Genomic DNA, 26698 nt, shown 5'->3' with positions numbered 1-26698 from the left:
TAAAATCAACATGGTACTGGAAAAGTAAAAGCCCCAGGGATCAGTGGAATAGATTAGAAGATGCAGAAATAACTCCAAACACGCACAGCCAGTTGATCTTTGACAAGGGAGTCAAACATGCTCACTGGAAGAAAGATAGCCTCTTTAATAAACGGTGCCGGAAAAATTGGCTCTTTATATGCCAAAGACTAAAACTAACCCATGTCTATCACCTTGCACTAAACTAAAATAAAAATGGACCAAAGATCTAGTATTAAAGTAGAAACACTAAATCTGCTGGAAGAGAGAATAGGCAGCACCCTTAAAGACATAGGTGTAGGCAAAGATTTCATGGACAAAATCCCAGTTGCCCAAGAAATAATACAAAATAATCAGTAACTGAGATCTCATCCTATTAAAAATCTTTTGCACAGCAGGAGAAACCACCAACAGAGGGAAAAGACAACCCACACAGTGGGGAAAATTTTTAGACAGTTGTCCCACAAAGAACCTTTTTAATCTCTTCTCAGTTCTTGTTGCCTCATACAGTAATTATGAGAGGAGGCTGAGTGATTTCTGAGGTTCTTTCAAATACTACCCATGTTTAATGACTAGAAGCTTAGCAGTATTTTATTTTCTAAAATTATGAAACATGAAGATGCAGGTAAATCCATATAACTTGAAAGATGGTCATAATCCTAATTGAAAATGTTGCAAACTATTTAAAAAGCAGAATGGGAAGAGAGGAACAAACACCTTCATCTAACAAAGCGACAGAATTACAATATGTAAGCTTTTGGCCAAAAGTATACGTAAGGGGTCCTTCACTCAAGCAACTACCCACGGGTCATGTCCTGTTTTGTCTGGATGTGGTAGGTCAGGGTGCTACAAGGCGCATCCTCCAGATGCACTACATTTTAAAGCACTTAATCTCAGGACCCTTTTGAAGGTTGGCTGGTACTACTTTACTCATTGACTCATGTTTAGATTACAGAAACAAATCATCAAGCTGAAACTCTTTCGGAAATTCCTTCCCCCCACAATCTAGTACATAAACCAAGCTGCAGCCCTTGCACTTTTTGCCATCTGGCCCACAGTGAGAGATGATATTAGTAGCATGTCAGGGAATTTTTCCCTTTTGACTTTCTTAAAAAGAGAGAGAGAAAGAGGAGGAGAGAGAGAGAAAGACAAAATAATCCTAATCTATAGCATGAAGAGCATTAAATGAAACATCTGCCTCACTGAATAAGCACATGAACTTTGTAGTCTGCAAGCTGCTGGCATTTGTCAAGTGCATATTTACATTGCTGACTGCTGTAAATTTTCAAGACGGTGACATGAATTTGACTCACTGAAATATCTTACTCAAATCTGTTAAAACACATTTCATTTTATTTTTTTTTTGTCATTTTTCTCCTTTAATGCCCTTATTCTTGATGAAAGGTGATGCTGATTGTGACAGTGAGAGGTTACTGAGATTGTAGTCAAGATGAAGCCTATGAGCAATTAAAGCAAAATTGTATAAAAAAATCTTCCAAGAGCTAGCAAGAATCTCTTGCTATCATATAACTATAATCCCAGATGCTACAAGATACCAATGAAATAATTTTAGAATTTAAGCACATCCTATGAAAAAAGAGGCAAACCAATGCTTCAAATATTGTCAAAGAATGCTACTTTTTAAAATAATAATATCTGCTTGATAGCTTATTATCAACTCTGACAGATTCAATCCTGTACAGTACATAAATATCAGTGAGAGATGTCTCATAATCTCTCTAAATATAATCATTTTAAACAAAATACCACACAGCCCAGTGAGGAATTTGAGTTGTATTGAGGAGACATTTTAGTTTAATTTTCAAGTTTCCTTCACTGTAAGGACCATTTCCTTCATTGTAAGGACCATTTTCTCTGTCAATGCTATAGCTACAAACAACCACAAATAAAGCTTTTTTTCAGCTTGCAGAATATTCAAGACCCAGATATATTTATGTAGTTTTTCCTATCTGTTACAATACAAAGTTAAGAACAAACTAAAAGCAAAATTTAGATACTATTAATAGATGTATGCTCACACTTGCTCCAGTCTTTGCTCTTGCATATAGAAGAGGCTGACATATCAACCAATTTCCAATGAAATATAATTCTTTGTAGTATGCTGTTTTTATTGGATGTACATTTTTTTTTTTTTTCAGAAAGGGTCTTGCTATGTCATTCATATGGTCTTCAACTCCCTGTGCAATCCAGACTGGCCTCTGAATCATGATGCTCCTCTTTCTTGGGAGGTCTGGTATTACCGGCAATCACCATTACACCTGTCTTGGATATGCATTCATCAGGCTCTACAGCTGCCAGATTATCCCTATGTTCCCTCCAGACAAGAAGAGGTGGGTTTAACTTCTAGTGCATTAATCCCTCCCTCCCTCTCTCTCTGTGTCTCTTTTTTCTCTCCTTTTGTTCACAAAGCACAATCCTAGTTTTGTGGAGGACATAGATAAATAAATAAAAATAATGCAGAATGGTATGGGGTACACTGGGAATATTCCAGTGTAACTATGGGAATCCATAGCAGAAGAATTTATTCTAGATGTGAAAGTCAGAGAAAACCACTAGGAGTAAGCATCTAGACTCAAGAGACAAATAAGATATCCAGTCAAAGAGGAGGAAAAGAGTTTGAAAGTTCTACACAAAGATTTAGTTGAAAAGAATGGAGTCAAGAAAGAATATGAATCACTAAGGTCTAAAAACAATCAGTGCAATTGTATAGTATAGTATGTAAGTGGAGGACGTGTAAGAAATACATTTAGATAGCTATTTAGGAACTGAGTAAAGCCCAGGTGAGCCATACCATCCAGTGTTTTGGTTCTTGAATGACAGCAACTGAAAGCCATTGAAAATGAAATAATCATACTTTCACTTGAAAGTTCACAAGCTTCCTCGATAGATTATTCCCTGGGAAAAATAGTTTAGGAAGTAAATATCAAGATCTAGAAGTAATGAGAACAGCTAGGATGCCTCCTAATAACTCAAATGGAAAGGAATGAGGACATAATGTTGGAACCGGTATAGCTGAAAGAAGAGGGACAGAGCTGAGCTGTCTAAAAATGCATGCATCTATGGTAATTATTGGATTGGTACATGAAGTAAAGGAAGGAAATGATTTGGAGTCACCCTCGTCTTATTGTGACTCTGGTGTCACAATAAGACGTGACATTGCTACTCACATTCCCCTTGAGGACTGAATAACTTTTTGAAGCCACCAGCAAGAACATTGAAGGAGGGTTTAAAATTAAAGTGTATTCCACTGAAAACCAAGACTCTTGGCTAAAGTCGTCAGGCAGAGTGCCTAATAACCATCAACCCAAAAGTACTCTTTCCACATCTTCACCTGCTTTTCAAGTCCAGCTCAGATTCATGGTTTTGACATTCTGTGCTGATCGCTTTCTCAGTCTTGCACTTAATACTTTTGTCAGGCACTTTGATTACTTATTTGGATTTAATTTGGCTGTTGTGGCATGTCTTTGTTTCCCATAAGACTGAAAGGCTGTCTGAGAACAGAGATTCTGTTTTGTTGATCTCCTACCTCCTAGCAAACCCCTAGCCCAGTGATTTGAACATAATACATACTCAATATATGTTTGCTGAAGTGAACTTTTCATATTTCCTTAGACCATGTTTTTCCACAGCTTCTTTTAAAAGCAGCTTGCTCTTTGCCTTTTTTCTCTCCCATGCAAAAGGGTAATAAGCAAAAAAATTCAGGATTGTGATAGATGACGTTGCTTGAGACAATAACTGGAATAGTACAAACTATAAATAAATTAAAAGATTTCATCCACTCACTTAGGTTTAATTTCTCATATTGAAAACTGACATTACCAGCAAACATGAACCTATGTGAAGCAACAAAAGAAACCAGAGATATAAATTGCTTTCCAAGGATCAAAATTGATATTTATGGCCATTATATTTTCTCCTTTCAAAAGTAAGATTTGATATTTATGCTTCTTCTGTTTCCACAAATTGCTACTTAAAATAATGCCTTAGTCTCCTCCTATGTGGGTAAATGCATAAAAACACTGTCTCCACTCACCAGACAAGCTCAGAGGAACACAGCAGACTGCTTCTTGGGTAAGTTAACCTGTTGTCAGCTTCAGTAAAAACGCACGTGTTTCTTCACTTAACCAGTAACCTGTCATGCTGGAAACTATTTTAATAGCAGCCTATAGGACCTGGCATTTTCAAGTAATGTTCCGTGGGGTCTTACGGGTTTATAGGAGTTCTCATGAGCCTCTAGGGGCAAAGTGAGCTGCAATTGACAGGGAATACTTTGGGACTCTCATTTCTGTTTCAACCAGTATATTTAGATTTTACTGTAGGTTTTTATATTTTTGAAAGAGACAATTTGGGGACCAATCAAAACTCAGACTTAGACAGAATCTGACTCTCTCACTTATTGATGAGAATATTTTGGTCCAGACAGAATAATGCAGCTAAGCACCATATTAAGGGTTTGTAGCAGAAAAAATCTGAATTCCAATTCCAGGACTACTGCTTGCCAAGTGTCTTAATTAATGTGAACTGCTACAACAAAATACTATAAACTAGGTAGGGTATAAGCAACAGATTTATTTCTTACAGGTGTTGAGGCTGAGAAAGCCAAGGACAGGGAGCTACCTTTGATATGTGGTGAGAATGACTGTCTGATCCATGGAGGTGCCTTCCTGGGTTCTCACATGGTAGAAGGGCTGAGGCAGCTCTCCAGGGATGCCCTCACAAGGACACTCATCTCATTCTGAGGGTTTTACCCTCATGACCTAATCGCCTCTTAAAGCCCAGCCTCATAACATCCTAACACTAGGTATCAGGTTTGAACATATACATTTTTAGGAGACCATCCAGTACCAGGAAAGCGACCCCGTAAAAGTCATTTAACTTCTGGGCCTTTAGGTTATTACTTACCTGTACAATGGGTTTCTGAAAGGATTAGGTGTAGGGGTGTCATTGATTAAAGCTTTTGCTACAGTCACCGGCATATAGAGAACTAATAAAATTGTATTGCGTTTGAAGTTTTTGTTAAAGAAGTAGATTTTGTGGGCTTTTGTCACACACAAAATTCACCTATGTGATATGACAGATATGTTAATTTTCTTCCTAATGATTATTTGACTGTTTACATATATCTCCTATCATAGTGGTGTAAACTTCAAACACAGAGTAAACTTCATTTAAAACAACAACAAGAAGAAGCCCAAATATAGATACTGGTAATAGTGGCAGTTATAGCAGCAGAAGTTTAAACAGAACACAGATCTTTTTATTCTACACCCAATGCTTTTCATTATGTGTCTCAACACATAATACCCTTTGTTTTGTTTTATAGCCCATCTAAAGGAATGGTAAAGTAGAGAGGTTTATTTCAGGAAAAATGATGCTTTTCACATATGTACTTTAAAGTAAGGAGAGAAGGGACATATCTATACCTATCATATATATATATATGTATATATATATATATATACATATCAGTAAAAGAAAACCTACTAGAATTTGCTGTAGAAAAGATATTAGTTTTTCTATGAGTGAGAGCTTATATTTGGAGTCCAGGAAGATAATTTTCACAACATTAAAGAAAATAAAACTTGTAAAAAATGTTTAAGCAGACATAGAACGTTTTTGTTTGTCTTTAACTTACTTCTTAAGTACTTTCATATACTAATTAATTGCAACGCATTCTTTCCACAGGATTTTACAATTTTATTTACTCCTTGGTGAAAATGAATCAAGATTTCTGGGAGAGTGTAGATTTTTTTTTTTTTTTGGTTTTTGTTTTATTTATTTATTTATTTTCCAGTACCAGGAATCGAACTCAAGACCTTGTGCTTGCCAGGCAGGTGCTGTGCCGCTGAGCTAAATCCCCCAGCCCCTGAGAGTGTAGATTTTGGAAGAGTAATTTTGAAAGATTTAGAAACTCAAACACCACCTTCTGGATCTTAAGTATTACTTCTGTTCATTTTAGAAAGAGATACCTAATATTACTTGCACAAGTAGATAATTTTGTGATATAAACAGAATTCCTTGGCAATTTGATTGAGAAATATTCATTTTTACCTCATCTCTTCAAGGTTTAGTAATTCTTTACATATCACATTAAAAAGAATATGTTTAGGGAAATTTCTTTGATATTTTTAGTGAAATATATGTAACATTTCATTCTCCCAAGGAGAGAAAAAAGGTCCAGAAATTTATTGAGTTTATATACAGCAGTAATAAAATTGTTATAATTAAGCTTTAATCATATAATTAAGCTTTAATTGGTATAATTAAGTTATTTTTACACAAATATGAAAATTCTTTTATGAGATACCAAAAATGTTTTTAAGCCTTGTTTTGAAAGACTCTAATGGTGGTAACACTTAGCATATAAAATGTATTACTCTCATTATAAATTTAATGTTAAATGAAAGACGAATGATTTTATGATTTTCTCCACAGAGATTGCATTGTCTGTATTATAAATAATTAAAATTTTCAGATGAATCTAGGACCGTGTCGATTTTAACTTTAATTTCAAATGTATCTGATGAGTCCTCATTTTCTGGCTTGGTTACTTCATATATACAATGGGTTGTTATCAATTCTAATGATCTGAATCATAAAAATGAAGAATCACTTCCAACAGTTTGGACAAAATTGACTATACTAAACATACACCATTAAATTTTGTTTCTTGTTGCAAGTTTCACATATATGTTGAATCTAAAAATGTTGAACTCATAGAAAAAAGAGGATGGAAGGAAGAAATGGTAAGAATGGAGAGAGGTTAGTCAAAGATACTAAGTTTCAATTAAAGGTAAATTCTACAGTGTAATGTACAGTATGGTGATTGCATTTTGTACATTACACTGTAATAGAGTAATAATAATGTACAGTGTACATTAATAACAGTGCATTCTGTACTTGAAATTTGCTGTAGTATTTGGTATAGTATTAGTGAGAATACTATACCAAAAATAAAATATGGTACAGTGTAAGGTGATGGATGCATTAATTAGCTTGATCACGTCGATCATTTCACAATGTATATCCTAAATATAAACAACTTTTTTCAATCATACCCGAATTAGACTGGAAATGACAAACATAACCCAACCACCCTCAAAAAATCTCACAAATATTCAGAAAATTCTAGCCACAGTGAGGTTAGGGACTGCAGCTGCAGTGGCAAAGGTAGTGAGTGGAACAGCACAACCCCTCCTGTCCTGTGGCCAGGGGCATGAGAGAGGAGTGGGGATGGGATTAAACACCCTCAAGCCATGGCGGAGCAAAGAGAGGAAAGTCAGCAGTCTCCCCTAGAAGAGAAGAGAGCCAAGGGCCCAAGTAGCCTTGGGCTGTCTCTGTGGCAGTGGTAAGGGCAGCGAGTCCGCCAACAGTACTCCTCTTCCACTGTGACCAACAGTGAGAAAAGAGAGAGACAGAGACATGCCAGTGGGAGTGGAACAGATGAAGCAATACAGGACTGGGAGGGCAGCCTTGTGCTATCTCTGTCTGAGTGCACCACAGCAACTGAGAGAGAGAAACAGAGACAAGCAGATGGCTGCCAAGGGACATATTGAAAGTTGCTGGCTAAAGACTGGCCCCAACCTCCAAATCCAGAGGCTGAGATCATCTTTGCAGCGAGCACTAGTCCTACTGAAGATTTGGTGGGCTTTCCCAGCACAGTTGTGGGCTCTGACTTGGGTACTACCACAGAAGTGTGACATCAGAGGAATTGTTTTTTGTTTGTTTCATTTTTCTTTTTCTGTCATTTTTTGGGGATGTTTAGGTTTTTACTTTTATTATTTGTTTTGTCTTGCTCATGTTTTTTCTGTCTTTCCTCAACTATTTTTCTTGGTTTTAAAAATATTTTTGTGTGAGTTAACGTCATCTTTAGTTTTCCTAGTTTGCTTCAATATTCTTTTGCTTTCTTTTTTATTCTTTCTCTCCCGTCCTCTTCCCCAGTTTCCCAAAGCTTGGGTGATCATCCTTTGTCCTCTAGCCATGTTTACAATATATTTCTCTTCATTAATCTATCTGTTTGTTCCTTCTCCCTCATAAATACCCACCCCACAGAGTAAAATCACTCTACTAAGGAGAAACTTACTGCATACAAGTTCATGATTATGTGGGATTTTATTACATAACTGTATATCTTTCTCCTATGGTTAATGGTACCACATTATAGTTACCACAGTTTGTAAGTTTTTACACCGTGCTTTATGCTACTGTTATTCCTAATTGTACTACCTTGGGCAGAATGTCATACCTGTTTAATTAGTTGTTCTTCCTTGTATGACAACACTGCAACTGTCTGTAGGCATAATCATCACCATTGTGATGGAGATGACCCAAGTAGCATTGGGCTGTGTCTGTGGCAGTGATGTGATGATGTGATGGCTCGTAGTCATCACCAAAGGATGGGGCACTGAGGCAAAAAAATAGCAACTTCTCATCCCCAATAAGTTGGGAAGGTATGACTGGCACAGACACAAAGACCAAGAGCCAGCTTCACCCAGAAAACATTTCTGAGGAGTAGCTATTGCTTAGGGAAGCCTTGAGACTAATGATAAAACTATCTACCACAAGATATTTATAAGCATCAACATATAAAACAAATTAAAACAAAAAAATTGCAAATGATTTGATGCAGAAGCAAAGTGCAACCCCAGATCTCCAGTCCACCCAGGACAAGTCCAGAGGACAATGAAATAGAGAAAATCAGAAGCAAACTAAATGAATGCTCTGAAAATCAGAAGCAAACCAAATAAATGTTCTGAGATGACAACAGCATAAGTAAAACAAAACAAAAACAAAAACAGCACATAAATTAGGCTACAGAGAAAGTCATATCAGAAATAACCTCTCAGGTTAAAAAAAAGGATGGCAATTGAAATGAAGGATTTGCTCAGTGAATCTAGAGTAGATACAGGTTTAGAAAATAGAGGCGCTTAGGAAAATGATGGAAATCATGAATGCCCAACATAGGAAAGAAATGGAACCCATGAAACATATTCAAACAGATATCTGGGAAATTAAAAATTCCATTGAAAGTATATGCAGCTGATTGAAGCAAGGTGAGGACAGAATGTCAGATCTAGAAAACAGGATTGTGGTTAGTCATCATGAAAATATAGATTTCTTAAAAATAGCAAGGAAGCATGAGAAATCTGTCCAACAGCTGCAAGAAGATGCAAGAAATTACATAAGATTGATTGAAGTCAGTGAAAAAACATTAAACAGCACAAATGCCATAAAAAAACCTGTTCTCAGAGGTTATGACAGAAAATTTCCCAACCATAGAAAAAGAATTTGACATACAATAAGTGAGCCATATAGAACTCTAATTAACCGTGACCAAAATAAATCTACACCAAGGCATATAATAATCAAGATCCCAGAAATGTGGCACATGAACAGAATATTAAAAGTTGGTAGACAAAAGAAACAAGTCACCTATAAAGGAAAGCCTGTCAGAATCACAACAGACTTCTCAACAGAACCCTGAAATTAAAGAGTTTAGAATAAAATATTTCAAATCCTAAAGGAAAACAACCTCCAACACAGATTGATGTACCAGACATCAATAGAAAGAAGCCACCAAGCAAGACAAGCAATTAAACCGAGGGAAAAGAAAGGAAAATAATATGACAAAGATAAGCTGATACATATCAGTTATAATCATCAATATAAAAGATCTCAATTCATCATTCAAAGGAAACATACTGGCAGAACGGATCAAGAAACAGGATGCAGCAATATGTTTCATACAAGAAACACATTTAACTCAAAAAGAAATTTATAAACAGAAAGTCAAAGGATGGAAAACAATAATTCATATGTCAGGAACATCAAGAAAAGTGGGGTAGCTATTCTATTTGCAGACAAAGTAAACTTCAAGCCAAGAATGATCAAAAGAGACAAAAAAGGTCACTACATACTTGTTAAGAGAGAACTCCAAGAAGAAGAGATAATGATTGTAAATATATATGCATCAAATATTGGTGCACCCAATATTTGCGTAAAACCAATATTCATCTAGAAACAAGTATGTAAAACTATTCTAGTTGCTGAGGATGCAGCCATTGAAAAAATAGACAAAGATTCTACCTCTGGCATCAGACAACCTGGTAGCTACAGGAGGATATGGAGAACATAACAGTAGCCAGAGATAAGCAACTGAAGCATAATAAGTTATAGCAATAAAGGAGTGGCAAACTTCACTTCATAAAACTAGAATAGTCTTGATCTTAGAATGTATAACATCCTTTTAAGTATAAAAGCAAATTAACATGTTGAAAAATGTGAAATAAAACAACTATTATAGCAATAGAGTACTAAAATTTAAAGAATACAAATCGAATGAAGTATATAAAAATAATATAAATTTAAAATATATTATAAAATATCTGACTATAATATAAAAATAACTGCTATGTTAACCATATGACAAAACTAGTTTCCTTATAATCAAGATATAAGTTTTAAATTATCTTCATGTCAGAGGAAAAATTTTACAGTATGTACTATTGGAAAGGCTGCAGTGAAATGAGCAGTTTTATATAGGATAGGAAGGAGTCAGTGTCTCTGTTGAAAAAGGAAAAATAGAGGGTAAAAGAAAAAAAAGATACTAAAGAGCCAAGATACTAAAGAAACTCATTCTTTTTGATCCACTAGGGATGCTGAAAAAATGTTATTGATGTTGAAAATCACCACAAAAATACAGGGAGAAAACAAATCAATGTTTAGGTGTCTTCATCTCTATGTTGTAGGATTCTTGGGGACTGATTTCAATTATGTTTTTCAAACATTTTTATACATTTTTGTATATTTACATGTTTTCTATAAGAATATTTTATTTTCAGGAAGAAGAATAACAAGGAAAAGAAAATAAAAAAGTGGGGGAAGAATAAAAGAAAATTGGAAGATTTTCTTTATATATTGAAATATTACCCATTTTCTTCACACACCAGAGATCTTCTCATTATGGGTAAAGGGGCAAAATTTCTAAGAAAAGGTTAAGACTCAGTCAAGAAATTAGGTTTTGAAAAAGTGTGAACTGAACAAAACCACAGCATATCCCTTGGAGCTAATTTTGTGGATTATTCCTGAGAGTATAACTGTACATTATCTGGAGAAGCAGTAATGAGGAAAATTTCTTCTTATAATTTCATTTCTGTTTTTCTCACTTAAACTTGATGTTCACTGGAAATATATTCAAGCAGCTTACCTTTATTCAGGTCTTAGAGACAAGAATCAGGCTTTTGTTAGTGTGTTGTATGTGTGTGTGTATGTGTGTGTGTATGTTGTTGTTAATGTTCATGATGATTTATTATTTTTATCTTTTAAACATCCTACCAGAATTCCTGTGTTAACCTTAAGACATACCTTGCATGTCTTGGGTATTTTGTCAGATCAATGAATGGTCTCAAGATCCTGATGATAACTTTGTTTAAACAGATCACCTAGAATCTGATCTTCTGAGTTGAGTCTTCCCTGAATTGTTACAGCACAAAACAAAAAACTTTCTGATTATTTTTTCTCCTTTAACACACTGAAGAGGAATTTTGTTTTGTTTTAGGATTAATGAGGACTGCTCTGGCAATTAAACATAGGCACATTCTGAATGTGCCCTAAGATCACTATAACTTAGAAAGCAAATATTGTGTAGAGTTTATGTTATAATACGAAAATGAATACACCCATTTCAGTCTAATGTAGTACCTATGGAAAAACCAGAAGCAATGGTGTGGTCAATTTTCCCTTTGCTGGGACACAATACCAACACCAACAAGTTAAATGAGCAGAGCTCTGATTTTATATCACTGATTTAGGACATTCACTCCATGCTCATCAGGCTCAAAGGAAGAAAATCCCTGCAGAAGGGTGAGGCCGAGCAAAACACCTTATTTCTTAGTGGCTTGGAAGCAGAGCAAGGTAATAGCAATTGACAATAAGGGGCCAGGGTCTGCATACAGTACCCAACATCACTCCCATGAACCAACCAATCACCCTCAGAAGTGTGCTCCACCAATCCTCTTGGTGTTCCCCAAGCCAGTCAAGTTTTCATAATCAAGCTTCACCACCACCTTAACCCCTATCATGTTGACAACAAACATTTCTTCTAAAACCACATTTAATCTCAAAATAAAATAATAAGTCAATAATTTCACCTAACATGTTATAAATATCCTGCCTACAACTGGAAACACAATTACTTTCACAAAGTTTCAACAATTTCAGCATTTTAAAAAGTCCAAATCAAATCTCCCCTGAAGCCCAAATTAGTCTTTTAGCTGTGGACTTCTGTAAAAATAAAAGCACATTATATAATCCCAAGGTACAATCTCACAGAGTAAACATTTCCCTTTCAAAAGGAAAGGGATCGATTGTGGTAGAAAATAAACACACCAAAGCAAGACTGAAAACAGAGCAGACATTATTTACTGTAGCTGCATGTCAAACATCCAGGTCGCATGGTGGTAAGATGTGAGTTGTAGGGTTCTTAGGTGGCTCCACCCCTATGGACTTGCTGGGCCCAGCCCACACAGCCTCTCTCTTGAGTTAGGTGCGCTCACAACTTGCACCTTTTCTCTAAAATATTCCACATTACTAGCATTTTGGATTTCTTGGATTTTCCACCACATGTTTGACTTCATATCCACAGCTTCATGTACTGACACCTTAAGGAGCTCCTTCCCTGGCCTCTTAAACTTTTTGAAATCTAAGTGGAATCCTCCCTGAACTTATAAATTTGCATTCTGCATTCTGGTAAAAACCAGAATCACATGGATGTCACCAGTGTCTACAGTAAGCAGAACGAGTACCCAGGCCTACTTGAACCATGGCCGTAGCAAACTCTGAATGCCTGCATGGCTGAGCATGCTGAAATGAGTGGCAGGGTTCAGGTGACCCTTCTCAAGGAGGGGCCCAGGAGCTCCTGGTCTCCAGCATGATGAGAAGAAAGGCTGGATTCGTGTGGTTCTTCTCAAGTAGGGGTACAGGGGCGCTCTTCTCATCTGAAGAGTTTATGCTTTTGGATCTTTGAGCCTGAAATATGTGGAATCTTGCTGATTCCTGAAATGTTCTCAAGACATCTTGGTTTTTGTCCTTGTACACAGAACATAATTTCTCCTTAATAGTTCTAATCTCTTCAATAGTCATACCTCCTTTGGCCCCAAATTTACACATGGTTTCTTCTAGGCCAAACTTTAAGTGTTTCAAGTGCTTGTGCTCTGTTCAAGTTCTTCAGGTGTTTTGCTCTAACTGTTCCCTATTTTCACTGTGAAAATAGTGAAAGGTAACAAGTAGTATCCATGCCACAGCCTGACATTGGGCAGCCTTGAAATTTTCTCTGCTAGATTAGTCCATCACCTTATAGCTCAGTCTCCTGCAAAGGACATGGGGAAAATGTAGACAAATTCCCTGCCAGAATGTAACACATAGCCTCTAGTCCCAACTGCTAACGGAGTTCTTGCTCTTATCTGAAACTTTATGAGCCTGGCCTCTCTGTCCTCCTTCCTATCAGCATGCTGGTCTTATGAGCTCCTACTAGAATAACCTATCAACTCTTCTTGCAGTATACTAGAGCTTCTCTTGCCTGAATCTCCAAACCCTCCCAAACTCCTCCTGCAAACTAGTTCCAAAGCTTCTAAACCACATGGTCAGGTATAGTCATGGCAATGACTCTACTTCCCTGGTTTTTCTGTTTCAGTTACTTTTCCTCTAGTTAGTATACAGCATCTTGCACCTACAGCTGTAAAAAAATGAGTGGGTTAATTTTATTCACAGGTTTAGGGGATTCAGTCCATGGTTGGCAGCCTCTAAGGCAGAAACATTAAGTGTGGCATAGCCAAGTTCCTCCGTTCATAGTGGCCAGGAAGCAGACCAGGGGAATAGTGCTGAAGAAAAAGGGGTAATAGATCACATAGAGTATCCAAAGTCATGCCTCCATGACCCACCCAGTCACATTCAACAGTTTTCTCCTTTCTCCAATCCCTATAAGGGGCTTCTGACCTAATCAAGCTGACACAATGAAGCTTAACCATCACCACTGGGCAGTAGTCAAAGTGAAAAACATAGAGTTTACTCAGGAACTTTACAATAGGGGAAAAAAGACTTCACATAAACTGAACATGAATTCTAAATAAGATCTGGACTAGAGGGAATTTATAGCCCAACAACAAGCTAGGGGCCAGTAGAGAGAAAATTTCTAAGAGGAATCATCTGAGGTAAGCATTAATTCTGGTTGAAAAGAATAAAACTAACAGGATTTTTGTTGAAGCCAGGATAGAGTGATAAGATATTCCTTGGGGCATGGTAGAGGAGGAAAAACCCAATGAGATACTAAGGGTGACCTTATGTGGAGGTTTGGAGGGTTTTTGAACTTTGAAAAAGTACATTTACAACCTGGGAGTAGTTCCAGTGCCTGTTTAAAATTTACTCAAAAAAAAAAAAAAAAACCCCACAGTCTATATCAATGACTGGATAATTCAATCAAGACTTTTAAGCAGCTAAGAAATTGAATAAAAGATTGAAGTATTGCCCTAGTAGTTAGCTTTATAATATACTCAATAATACATATTTTGTTTTTATTAAGGAATAATGTACATTCTACACCACAAAGAATTTCAGCATGCCAAAATCCCTCTGTAATACAGAACCTTTGGGATCTATGCTATCTCATATATTTGAAAATTTTGAGGCTATGCCTATAGTACTTGTACAAAACATGATCCTTCAGTCATAGAAGGATCCATTTAACTCTGACCTGGCCTCAACTGGGAATCTCTGAGAAGATTAGTGATATTAATTTGATGCTGTTTCCTTAAAAACATTTCCCATAACTAAATGATGATTATTCTTATGATTGCTTTATTTTAGAGAAAATTGAGAATTTTTTTCCTAGATTCCTTCCAAATTAGTTAGGAAAAATTAGAAGTGAGTAATACACTGACACATACAAGGAGAGTTATTAGAATAAGGGCTGTGGGTTAGATTTTCCTTTTGTACTGCTATTCTGTCTCTGTTATGTGTTTTATAGATGATTTATACTTCAGACTCAATTTTCTTACAGTTCAGAGCAATAACTTCTAACATTATTGTGAAGCATGCTTGTTTTTCCAGACCAAGAGTTTTCATCTGTTTTGTTTATGTTCAGTACTTAAGACTTGTGAGTATCTAGAACATCATAAGAACTATTGAATGTATGGGTAAAATTTATTATAAACATTTGAATGGGATACAGTCTAACAATCCTACTACTGGGTGTACATCTAAAAGAAATAATTACAAAATGTCAAAGGCAACTCCACTCCCATGTTCACTGTAGCATTATTCACAGTAGCCAAGAAATAGAAACAACTTTTGTGCCCATCAGCCAATGAATAAAGAAAATATGGTACATATATATACTAGAATACTATTTCAGCCATACAAAGAATGAAATGCTGTTTGCAACAATGTGTAGAGCTGAAGATCATTAAGTGAAATAAACCAGGCACAGAAAGACAAGTACCACATGTCCTCACTCACATGTGGAATCATTGTAGAAGCTGAGAATGCAGTGGTGGTTACCAGAGGTCTGGGAGGGTGTGAGGCAAGGAAAGAGAAAGGCTGATCAATATGTACTGTTACAGTTAGAAGCAAAATGTTCTGGTGTACTGTTGCATAGCGTGGAGGCTATGGATGACAATTATGTACTGCACATTTTAGAAAAGCTAGAAGAAATTATTTTGAATATTTTCACCATGTAGAGATGTTTGAGGAGTCAGATTTAGCCTGATTTAATCACTACACAATATACATAACTACTAATATATCACACGGTACTCACTGATATATAGATTTTTGTTTTTATGCATCAGTTAAAATAAATGTAAATTAAAAATTTCTTTCTACCGAACAAAACCGAAATGGGAGAGGAATCAACACTTTTTCCATACTATCTGTAAAGAATTTCTGACTTTGATAAAATAAACTGCACAATATATACCCTCTTTTTTACTAGAAAATCAATCAAAACTTTTATGCCTAATTATAATTTACAAATATATGTGACTCTTAAATACAACTTGCTCAGTTAAATTTTAGTGATAAAATAACACGCATAGTATAAAAAGTTCTTTCAGAAAACAAACTATATACAATAGGACTAAAATTAAACTGAAGCACTAAACACTTAGGGAAAAGTTCCATTTCAATTTTGTGAGTCTCTCCATTAGACATTATTCCTTTTAAATTACAAATATTAGATAAAGTCTCTGGTAGTTGCTACCCTGAAAACTTGAGTTTCGTAGCGGATTGCATACCTATTGTAAGTTGGTAAATTTTTCACCAAGGTCATAGTTTCTTAGCAGACTTCAATGAAGTGGCTTCCGCTTTAATAGTTTATCTAAAAGACACATTATGAGAAACCTCTTCCTTGTACAGGAATTTTTCTGTATTGTTTACATAGGTATAACAGAGCGATGTGCTGGATACAAATTGTTTCAGTTGGAAAGGGCTCTGCCAAAGAAAACAGACAGGCAGCTGTTTGCATAGTGCATAATTTTTTTTTTGTTAAATATGGCTGCACCTGTGTAAACACAAACTTTATTTCCAAGAAGTACCCCTGCAGCTGCAAAGACTTTCAGACAGAGCCAGAGCAGTTATTTTTATTATACCATGTAATGTATGTAATAGCTTTAGGTCAGTTGTCAATCTCAAAATCATATAAGAAGGTTCATTTATTTTAATATAGACATTTTATTGTATTTTCTCCAAAACCTTAATATGAGGTTGGCTTTTTTCCTATTTGTATTTCATAATGACTGAATTTTACAAGTTGTAATCAATCAAGGAATAATGCTCCAATCATGCAAAGCACAGGAAAGACAGCAGTTGTCATTCATTCATTCATTCCTTCATTCATATCTCCTTTCATTTTTTTCTAGAGCCAAGAAATATCATAGTCTTATGCATAACTTGATGGACACCTTATTATTATTTTAAAAAATCTTTACTTTTATTGCTAGATGTTACCCTACTTATATGACAAAATTATAATAATGAGATGGCCCAACAGAAAAGAGAATGTTGCCTTCCTTGCATAGCATTACTGAAGTACTCCTCAGGAAACTGTAAACTTCATTTATACGATGAGAGTTGTGCACCAATACTAAATTATTTTGAAATATTAGAAAATAACTTGAATTTTTAAGTTTATCATATTTATTTATTTACTTTATGTATCCTCATCTTACTTAATTTCATCCTTCATATACCATTTTGAACTTCATTGAGACACAATTGGAAAATTAAAGTGATACATGTTTAGGTACACAACATGGTATTATTATATATACACATTTGAACATGATTATTACAATGACTCTAGCAGCATAGCCATCATCTCACATAGTTAATGTGTGTGAGTAGCATTTAAGATCTATCAGAAAATTGAAAAGATAAAATACATTATAATAACTATAGTCACCATGCTGCATGTTAAATTTCCAGAACTTATTTGAAGGTTTGTACTTGAAAGTTTGTACTCTTTGACCAATGTGTCCCCATTTCTACATTCCTCTACCCAACCCCTGGTGAGCTCTATTTTTCTCTGCTTCTGTGAGTTATACTTTTTTAGTTTGCACGTAGACACGAGATTGTGTACCAGCATTTCTATAAGCTGTCTTATATTACGTAGGTTAGTCTCTTTTAGGGTCATCCTTGTCGAACAAACAGACAGAATCTACTTTGCTTCTTTTAGCATGAGTAATAGCCCACTGCATCATGTATCCCATTTCCTTTACCCATTCTGTTGATGGACACCTAGTTTATTTCCACTTTTTGGTTATTATAAATAATGCTGCCTTGAATGTGGGACTGCTCATATTTCTCTCAGAAACTAATTTTATTTCCTTTGTCTATATCGTGAGAAGTAGTAGGATTGCTGAATCTTACAGTACTTCCATCTTCAAGTTTTTGAGGACACGTCTTAATATTTCCATAATGGTTCTTATAATTTACATTCTAGGCAGCAGTATAGAAGTGTTCCTTTACCTTCACATTCTTGCTGACACTTCCTGAAGACTACGATAATAGTATTATGGGGGTTTCCTTGAATATGAATTGCTCTTCATATTGTTTTCAAAATTCTCTTTGTCTTTGATTTTTGATAATTTGATTTGATTTTGATATGTGTTGGTCTAATCTTTGGGTTGATCTTAGTGACTTTTAAGCTTTCTGGACCTGGATACCCACATTTCTTCCAATACTTCGGAAATTTTCAGCTCTAATTTCTTTATTTATGTATGTATTTTTTTTTTTTTTTTTTTTTTTTTTAGTTTTTCTCCGGTACCAGGAACTGAACTCAAGACCTTGCGCTTGCCAGGCAGGCGCTTTTGCCACTGAGCTAAATCCCCAGCCCTCTAATTTCTTTAAATGCAAATACTCCTCCTTTAACAACCAAGTTCCATTTTTTTTTTTTTTTTTTTTTTTTTCTCCGGTACCGGGAACCGAACTCACTACCTTGCGCTTGCCAGGCAGGCGCTTTGCCGCTGAGCTAAATCCCCAGCCCCTCCAAGTTCCATTCCTGCAACTAGACTGGGTTGGTAAATTGAATTGATCACCAAATGAAGCACTATGGACAGTAAGTACATTACAATATTTAGAGCAAAGAAATGATCAAAGGAAACTCCAATTTGATGACTTTGCTTTTATTGGCAGAACTCTTACATGCAGTAATATAATGAACAATGGGCCATGAAGCTATAGTACTGTACAGTACAATCAGAAAAAATGACAGGTCTGCATAAATAAGGTAATATGGTACAAAATGATGTTGAAACTCTATAAACAAAATATACAGAACTGTGCCAAAACAAACAAACAGAAAAAGACACACGGTAAGTCTGAGCAGTGGGTGGTAAGTCCAAAGTGTAAAACAAGTAAGGTGTTAAATGAAGAACATCTATAGTCTTCTGCTGTTTTCTCTTTACCTTCTTCTTTTGGTACTTTGATGATGCATAGATAGGTTTGCTTGATGTTGCCCCATAAAACTTGCAGGGTTTTTTGACTCTTTTCTATTCATTCTTCTTTTTCCTCCTTTGACTGAATAATATCAAATGGCTTGTCTTTGAGTACCAAGATTGTTTTCCCTTGCTCAGTCTGCAGCTGAAGCTGTCCATTGCATTTTTCATTTTATTTAGTATATTCTACCTCTTTAAAACTTTTTCCTCAATTTTTTATATGTTTCATTTTTGGTAGATATTACTTTGTCATCTATTATTTAATTGATTTTGTTGGTTTGACTAATTGTGTTGTCTTGAAGTTTGCTGAGATTTCTTAAAAGGAAATCTTTAAGAAATGTTAGCATTTCTCAAAACAATTTTCTCATATTCTCTGTTAGATACATATATCACCTCTTCTTTGAAGTTGGTTATTTAAAAAGTGTTTGCATTTGTAATGCTATAATTCCTTGATCTTCCATTTTTCTTGATTTCTTGCATTGTTTTTCACATTTAAGGAAAGTGTCAAATTTTTCAGTCTTTAATGATTGACTTTGAGACTGAAAGAGCATCAGTTAGCCTGGCTACAGATACTTTGGGGAGTCTTTCAGATATTTTCCATGAATGCACAAACTTCGCTCCTCTTGTTGTTCCTTGAGTTGGAGCAGGGGGAATCTTAGGATTGAACCACTTCTCTTGATCCCACAATTTCAGGCTTGGTACTAAGAATTTCTCATTTTTTTAGGACAGCTCCCTGAGGTAATCGTAGTTACCCACTTTCTTTCAATGCAGCAGATTCTAGATGGCTTTGTGCCTCTGTTCATCCATGATCTGCAAAAGCTTGGGTGCACCATCTGCAGGGATGTTTACAAAGTATCAGTTCTAGGGTTATGAACACTGTGAGTGGCTGCAGCTCATGTGGACTAAAGGAGAAGTACTATTTGTGTTGTGTACTACACGGTTTATGGTTAAGCTTCCTGGTAGAATCTGTGAGGAGGTTAGTAGAAATTATCATCTTTCTTGACATTTGTGCCCTATGACTCTTCAACCTTTTCCCTGCCCCCAGGTTATTTGTAATGGCTAATATTGTCAACTGGATTGGAAAGAGAAATGTACAGTAAATTATGAAGTCTAAACTATCAGCAAGAGTGTTTCCAGAGACAATTGGTATGTGAAAATAAATTGAGGAGATAGATTCACTCCGAATATGGGTGGTGCTACTAGGCTGAGGCCCCCAAATAAAACAAGAGGAAGGCCCCTAGCCCTCAATCATGGTCTCTGTCTATCCCTGTCTATTTCTCTCTCTCTATCCCTGTCTATTTCTCACTCACTCTCTCTCTCTCTCTCTCTCTCTCTCTCTCTCTCTCTCCTTTCTAATTGCTCTGGGGGGAGCAGCTGTTCTTTGCCATGTTTCTGACTTGCTGCAGGCCTAAAGCATTGAATCTAGTTGACAATAAACTGAAACATCTGATACAAGATCCAAAATGAATCATTTCTCCTCTAAACTGTTTATTTTAGGTATTTTGTCACAGTGACAGAACGCTAACTAACACACTCCTGAAGCATGCAGATCCTTCAGTGTTTTGGGTGCATCAAAAAAATGCAAACTCTTGGGTAGTTAGAAGAAGTTAGTTACTTACTCCACCTGCATTTTCCCTTGTAAGGGGAAATCTCAGGCACAGGGTCTCTCTGCTGGCACTGAGTTGTGCTGCATTGGGTAGGCATGACATGGGTAAAGCAAGAGTGATCATCTTTTCCTGTTTAATGCATTTTGTCTTGTATTTTTTTCCCTCTGGAAGATTCAATTGCCAGGCTCCCATAAAGGCATTTTGTCTGTGCATAATTGTAAAAATTAAAATTTCTTTGTGGAGGGGGGAATATCAAAGATGTTTCTATTATAGTATTCTGCTGAGATAATTCCTATACTAGGTCCCTTCACACACTTTTAAATATATCTATAGAAGGTCTACATATGTACTGATACACTGACTACAAACATTCTATGGTAGAGTACAGAACAGATCTATAGCTTCTGTGGGCAGTCAAGTAGATTCTACCCTGCTTCTTAGAAAAGTGACTCTGAACCCAAAAAGAAAGTACAAATTGATACTTACAGAAATTTTAGGAAGAAAATGATCATTTCTTTGCAGGTATCACTGAGGTGTCTGCAAGGTAAAAACTCTGTTTATAACAGTGTAAAAACATCATTTGCTAATGCAGGTTGTTCTAAATCATCTAAAGGTAAAAGAAAATTTCCAAAGCACAAAAAGAACCATAGTTGTAAAGAGTACAAGAAACCCATAGATAGGTTTTATATTCTCCATTATAATTAACCTTCAGGAAGTTACCATTTGTTGAGTTTCAATATCAAAGAAGGATGTTTATAATTACCTGGAAAGACTATTAAAATACCTCTACTTTTTGAAACATCTGTGTGAGGCAAGATTTTCTTCATATGCTTCAGTTAACTAACAACGCATAATAGATTGAAAAGTGAAACAGGTCTAGGATCTATCTGATTTTTTCTGATCCAGATATTATTGAAATTGAAAGCAGTGAAAATAAAAAACAAATCGCCATTTTATCATACACTTATTGTTTTCTGAATTAATAAATAATCAGTTTAAGAAGTTTCAACAGATGTTTCTTCATAGGAAAAATATTTTTCCAAACCAAATAAGTTTTAGAGTGAAAATATTTTGAGACAAAGGAGATCTTTTATAGTAGGTTGTACGCTTATGCTCCAAAGCTGTATCAAAAGAATAGTTGAAAAGATAAAACACTAAGTTGACTCTTTTTCATATGAAAAATAGGTGTAAAACCATGACATTATTTGTATACTCATAAGCTTTTCTCATAAAATTCTATAATGTTATGAGTACACACTTATGATTGTATTTCCCCTGGAGATGCCTATGAACTCAAGAAATAAACATAATGAAAGTGGAGTTTTGCACCCCCTAATATCAGGCTTCTTTTCGCAGAGCTTGACAAAGCAATAATGATGCATAAGTATCTCTATGATTAAAATACAAACATTTCTAAAGTTACCAAAAAACATCATGGAGAGGTTGATTCAAATCAACCTCTACTTCTAACATTTCAGTCTGTGCGATGTCTAAAATTTGTGGATTCAAACTCTTTTAGAACCTAGAGGTCACACTGAGGGGAGATCACTCTTTTGGAACAAACAGGGACTACTTGCTATAAAGACTTAGCTACACTTACCAAAACAAGGATCTATCTGATTTCTTCTGACCTAGATATTATTGAAATTGAAAGCAGTGCTTCAGTGTATCTCAAAATTATTTAAATTTTAACATTTTTAATATATACTCATATTTTTTGTAAGTACAATTAGTGATGTCATTTTCAACCATAGTGTACAACAAACTAACTCTTGGGAGGACAATCCGTGGTCATTCATAAACGATTACTGGTAAAAATGTACTCTTGGCTCTCATGTATGGGAAGATCACTGCTGGCTCTGGTGTATGCTTTCTCTGTCATTTGTTGGCTTCACTACTACACTCTAAAATCAGATTTCCCAATAGGGAAGCTGTCTCAGCCTGTGTGGGGGTCAAGAAAAACCTTTCTATGATGAGAGCATGCTCCATATGTTTAAGTGTTATACTCAACATCTTGTCTTGTGATGCTCATATTATTTCCAGTGTTAGTCTTTTCCACACTGATTACAGTTTACCAGTCACTCATACCCTGTAGTTTTTCATCATTATCTTTCCCTTTTATTTCCAGGTGTTCATCTGTTTCCTCAGTGTTTTCTGTACATTTTCATTTTTATGAATTTTAATTTCATTCTGGCAGAATATTTTTAGGGACATCTAAAATGAGGTGATTGTGTTTCAGGGCAGTGTGAAAGATAATACATGAAGACATGGGAAAACTATCAGAGCTATTATTCATATGTATTTTTGCTTCGTTCTTAAAATTTTATTTTAAAATGCATTATAGTGGTCATAGTGTACTCGTTTGAGGTGAATGTGTATGATTTATAAATAAATGTTAATATGTTGTGATTGTGTACTAGCATTTATTTTTAATAGTATAAAAAATAAAAACTGAATACAGAAAACAATCCTCACACAAACTTTATTTTTATTCTTCCCACAAGTTTGAACATCACAGCTTGAAGCTGAGTAACTAAATACTCAAAGCACCTAGTTTTTCTAAGTATTCTATTCAATCCTTTTGAAGATTTTATTCCATTTTTTCATGCCCAGAACAGTTGTAAATATTTGGAAGTTGGTTGGAATTTTAAGATGAGTTTCAGACATATTCAGTGTTGAAAATGATCAGAAATACCCAGTTTCTTATGCATGGTCTCTGTTTGTTTGTCATTAGTGTTACCATTGATAATTTCACAGTGTAGTTTTTGTGTAGCTTCTTAATTGCTACTCATCCTTTGGCCCTAGCAATTACACAGAAATTGCTCACCAAGATTCCCCACACCAGCATATATAATCACATCTCTAGTACGAAATTTTCATCTTTGTACTGTGGTCAATAAATGCCCTGAAATCTGTGCTTTTTTGAAGGTGATACAGGTATTCAGTGTCTCTTGACAGTACTTGTGGTTTTTACTAAACATAATATTAAGGTGTTCATAATAACTTTGTCCTGATTTATTTTAAATCAAATAGTAGAATTAAATATAACCTAAAAGATGACCTAATTCCTACTTTGGGTTTTAGCAATAAAGAAGATATTCCTGAAAACATTAAGGAACTTACTTAAGATTACATAAGTATTTAACATTTAAACCTAACCTCTCAATTCCTAGTATATCACAGGCAACTACACTAAAGAGCATTCAAAGGATGCTGAAGATAATGTTTGAATATTGATGAGATAACAGATTTCATTGATAGTTTATGGATTTATACTCTGACTTTTTCAATAATGCAATCTAAAACTTTTTCCTGCATTTTTAGAGGTTAGAAGGAATCAATTGATTCCTACATTACAATATTAAAGCTCTATAATCAAATTTAACCTCACTATATTTTTGAGGTGAAATGTCATAATTATGAAATGTTCAATTTTAAAACACACCCAGGATGCTTTGTGTATGGTCTTACTATAAGTAAATACTTCTGACTACTGCAAGTAAATTTCATAAAATTTGAGAATCCAGATCTCTTCAGTATCACTGCTATTAGGCTAACATGAACACAGAAGAGAATACTGGAGTGAGATAGAGAAGAGCACATTTTCCCCAAAGGGTGTTTACAAACATCCTTAACCCTGAGAGAAGGATGTAGATTGCATTTATTGAATATCCCATCTTCTACAATAGGCCTTTTACAATGTCAAACATTGTAATAGTATTAAGTACTAATAATGGACTCATTGTCTGTGTAATAAAATTGCTTTTAATGGATTCTCAGTCTTATTTTTTAAAATAAATTTACTGGAAATTCAACTTATAGTAAATGTAGTTTCATTTCTTTTTATAGTTTTAAAGAAATGTGAAGGTATGTCCCTAAGCTCACATTTCAGAAGTTTAAAATGAGTCTTTGTATCTGATTTTTATTGCAATGTGAATGTTACAGTAATTTTGGTTTCAATATATAAACCGGAGCCTGTTTTATGCATAAAATCATGTAGCTCAATCTCCAAGCACATTGCCCACTCATGCATGATAATTAATTTTTTATTGAACAAAGCCTTAAAATATAAAACATTAGTTGATTATGTGTAACCAAATGATGTTAGATGTCCAAGGGCAATTATGATAAAATATTAAAGCAATTTTATATCAAGAAAAAGATAAAAATATACAGCCACATATTTTGATTCAGTTACTTCAATTTTTTTGCACATTAAAAATGTATATAAGAGATGCCAACTCAATTGCTTCAAATGTGAAGTTACTTTAGTTTTGAGATACTCCACGTTTTCTGAAGTACATTTGAGACACGAGGAGTCACAAAAAGTTGCTACCATTAAGCCTTTTCTAAGCCAAGACGAGCTTATGATCCTTTCTTTAATAATAAATTTAGAATCCTTATTAGAAAATGTGCCACAGTGTAGCACTCAGAGATAAACTATGTTGCAGTAGTCTCTTGAAAAAAGATAGAAATAAGTCGCTTAATAAAGTCTAAATCATTCCTTAGGTTAGCTAATAGAAGCACCCGTGGTTAGAAAATTAATCAGTCCCTGCTATTACAGCAAATTGGTGAAGATTGTATTGACACATCTTCATCTGCATGTCTCATCAGAGGTGTCCGTGCCATTTAGCTAGGAAACCCTGGAGGCTTGCTCTGCACAGAATCTTGTAACACTTCAATTAAGGGACACCAAGCTGCCAACCAGACAGCGGCGCATTTATTTCTTGATGACTCCTTAAGTTGTGCCACAGGCCTATCATTAAGAGAATATTTTTCACAGCAGGTTGCAGAGATCCTCGTGCCATTAAAAGGAATTGAAAAAGCATCAATTTGTTGTTTCCACCTAACACAGATATTTTTCATTGCTGGAACAGCCATTAAAAACAATCTGTTTTATTGCATTCTGAAAAGATCACATGAAGTACACATAATGATTTATTTTAAGGATGACATTAGGATTAAAACCACTGTGAAAATGTAGTATTTGAAATAAATATTTAGGAAAACAAAGTCTCACATATGTTTTTCTTTTTTTTTTTACATCAAATTATTAGTAGACATTTATTGATACCTTGAATCTGAGTTGAAAATTCTCCAAAGGAATGGCTTTTAGTAGTAGATGTAGAAGAGCTTCTCTGGAGGGCCATGTCTCAGAAGAACGGCATGCCTTGAAATTTCAAGTGGAAATTCTTTAAAATTAGTAAACCAGAAGAGAATGCTTTGAAAACATAATGGATCAAGCATTTCTTTGGGACAATTGTGTGGGGATCCCTTGAAGGGGGCAATTTAATGCCAAATTGTAGAGTATTGACTTAAAATACTATTTTTCAGTCACCAGAGTGACAGAAAACACTCCATTCTAGTGATTTACTTATATTAATGCAGTTGCTGACCATGCATGACTGACATTGTGGTAGACATAGTGATTTATTTTGAAACTTGTTTTCTCAGTACCAGAGTTGGTCACTAGTTGAGAGTTGCATCAATAGTAATTTTGGGCTGGGGATTTAGCTCAGCAGCACAGTGCCCACCCGGCAAGTGCAAGGTCATGAGTTTAATTCCCGGAACCAGAAAAAAAAAACAAAAACAAAAACAAAAACAAAAATAGTAAGTTAAAACAAGGGGAATTTTTTTGTCAAAGAGTCTTGTTTAATATCACCACTTAGAAAATTTTAGGTGTTTTTCATGAGTTGTTTTTGACAAAGTCTTTAAAGAAAATAATTCTTACATCCCAGTAAGTGTTATACAGTAGTATGAGGCCATCTCCTGAAGGAGTAGCACAGCAAAAACAGCATAATCAAAGGAGACTCTATTCTGTGTTTCTGATTTGAAACATTGCTAACACTTTGGTTATACCAAATGTGGTGTGTTCCATATCCAAACTGGCCTTGCTGAAACCTACCAGGTCCTCAACATGATGAAAGGGAAGGGGCATACCATAAGAGTTACAGTAGACTCTGTTGTGTTGCTGACTCCTTTCAGGTCTCAGACACTTATTCCTACCATTAGGAGTGTTGGCTGACAGTGTTCAACTGACTGCCTTCCTGAAGAATGTCTTCAGAG

The sequence above is a fragment of the Chinchilla lanigera genome, unplaced genomic scaffold, assembly GCF_000276665.1.
Source record: "Chinchilla lanigera isolate Chin_1 unplaced genomic scaffold, ChiLan1.0 scaffold00016, whole genome shotgun sequence".
Taxonomy (NCBI): domain Eukaryota; kingdom Metazoa; phylum Chordata; class Mammalia; order Rodentia; family Chinchillidae; genus Chinchilla; species Chinchilla lanigera.
This window is presented reverse-complemented; position numbering follows the sequence as displayed.